Here is a 2824-nt window from a genome sequence, read left to right as displayed (position 1 = left end):
TTTCACCTTTTATGAGTCAGTCATTGTGTAAATCGCGATGGTAGATATCGTTCACTTAGACAAAGCTCGTAAAGGCAAATAACAATAGGATATTTAAACAGATTTGGTTCGATTGTTGGATGGATTTAGGTGGGATGGTTGTACAGATCGTGATAGAACACCTTCTATAAAAAACAAATCGTGATCTCTTATAGTATTGGTTGCAAGCCAATCGGTATCAAGCAAATCGCGATAGCACGCAATCCTTATACGTATAAATCATTTCAGCCTTTTATCAATGTTTGTGCAAATCATTTCAGTCGTTTATCAATCATTGTGTAAATCGCAATAGGAAGACAACTCATAAAATCAAATCATAATTTTCACAGTACACAATGCTAAACACTTGTTCGATTTTTATTTACGAAGGATGATCATTACAATGATTTGTTTAGTGGCATTTGTGTGCTACACTTATTAAAATAGATTTATACACTTATAGAATTTCATGTTATAGAAAAAAATTATAAAATTACAACAAAGAATTATAGAATCTCAACAAATAATTATCAGGACGTAGATTTGTATTTATGAAGTTACCGCGACAACAATATCAATATGTTTGTAAAACCCTAAAACAGATCTGTGTAAAACCTTATTCTATGTAAAACCCTACCCTACCCATTGTCTAGATCTAAAACCCTAATCTATCTCTGCGGCATCACAACTTCTTCTTCTTCTTTTTTCTCCTCTGCCTTCGTCTTCTTCTTCTTCCTTGTGTTTTTCTTTCTTCTTTTGTTCTTATGTGTTCCTTCTACCTATGCTTGATAGATGGAGCTTACGCAGAATATAACGACCATAATCATTCTCAATCGTTGCCGCCATACCAGAGCAAGCACTGATATTCTGCATGATAGACAGGGGGTGATGCTGATGACCATCTATTTGATCTATTCCTACTGCCTAATCTTCGATATACTTTAAGACAAGTATGCTACAGTGGTGAGGGCTCCATACTTTTCTCTAAAGTAGTGCACAACAGTTTTTGATATACTCCATCATTTGCAAACCATAGTTCACAGTTGAAAAAATATCTGCCAAATGGTGCAGTGTGCTGTCATTACTAATGAGCTCGTTTGCTTGGAGAGAATGTATTTTCAGTTGCACATAGAATCACTTTGCAGTAGGAAATGAACTCGATGATGAACGAGATGTTTTGATGATCTCTTCTGTAGAAATGAGAGTCTCTAAAAGATAGATATGTGTTTGACAGAAATGTCCTCCCGTAAATAGCTTTCCAAACCTGGATTGCATTAGAAGAACATCACTATTTGGACGTGGGTTTCATACAGGTGATTATATTTGTCTTCTTTGATGATGATGGTCATGTATTGTATCTAAGCCAAACCATTGGTCATGATGTATTGTAACTAAATACTAATATTTTTTGTAAATGAATATGGTTGTAAATCATGTAGATTTGTAGTTATAAAGTTACCACGACAACGATATGTCTTTGTTTGTCTTTGTGAACGAAATCAATTTATATTTAAGAAGTTAACTCGATTTATATCATTGAAGTTATCTCTATTTGTACTTTATTAATTCTAAACGGGATGTCGATTTGTACCGTTGAATCAGTCATTGTGTAAATCGCTATAGAACATATCGTATAAATTGCTATAGCACGTAGCCTTTATACGTACAAATTGTTTCAGCCTTTTATCAAATTTTATGCAAATCGCGACAGGAAGACCGCAAAAGCAAATCATAATTTTCATTATACACAACGCTAATCACTTTTACAATTTTCATTTACGAAGGGCGAACATAACAAGGATTTGTTCACCTAGAAAAAGCTCATAAAAGCAAATCGCGATAGGACAAATACTGTTATTCTATAAAACTTAAAGAATATTTGTTGTAAGTCGATTTATATTTATTAAGTTACCTAGATTTGTAGTTCATCAATAAACATCGTGTCACTTAGTTTTTCTTTATCTTTTTTGCCTTTTATTAGTCATTGTGTAAATCGAGATAAGACAAATCCTTGTACATATATTGTATTTGAATTGTTATACAAAACACTGTCCTATAGCGATTTACAAAATGACGTCTATGTCAGAGACAACGATTTTCTTTTGCTACTAATAACAGTCCAACTTATTGGCATGTTTAGTAAATTTGAAATTGTATTTCAACCCAAAGAGATTTACATAATTTGTATGCACAGTCTTACAAAATTTGTTAGAAATCTCTTTACATCATATTACTCCTGGAGGGGTCACATCATTCGTTGCCTTCTAGGTATTCTTGCCGGTTGAGTTTTTTTCAATTTCGCAATTAGAAACTCTGTCAATTTTTTGCATAGTTTTGTGCGGAATCTAGGTATATCATCCTGCAATAAAAAGGTAATGCAACACTATTATATAAATTGAGTCCCCAATAATGGAGGATAATAAAACATATTTAAGTGTAGAGCATACAACGTCGAAATCAGGTTCTCATCCATTGTATATTGCTTCAATATACTTCATTACAAATACGCCACAATCGATGTCATTATTTTGTAAAGGAGCATCATGTGTTGAGCGAAACCTCCACTCGCCAATGTCAACACCCAAAACGTCTTTGACGAATCCCTCTTGTGGTTAATGCAGAAGCAAGTAAATTCTCGGCCACCGTATAAGATACGATACACTTATAGATAGAAACTTACCAAATGCATAATGTCACGTTGTACACCGGTGTGAAAGTCCAATGAGTTGTAGCACCATAGTTGTTTTTTCTGTAAATCCATCACGTATAAGACCCAATGCTCAAAAGTTTGCCAAAGTATAGGAAA

The sequence above is a fragment of the Nuphar pumila genome, chromosome 2, assembly GCF_984573655.1.
Source record: "Nuphar pumila chromosome 2, dmNupPumi1.hap1.1, whole genome shotgun sequence".
NCBI lineage: Eukaryota > Viridiplantae > Streptophyta > Magnoliopsida > Nymphaeales > Nymphaeaceae > Nuphar > Nuphar pumila.
This window is presented reverse-complemented; position numbering follows the sequence as displayed.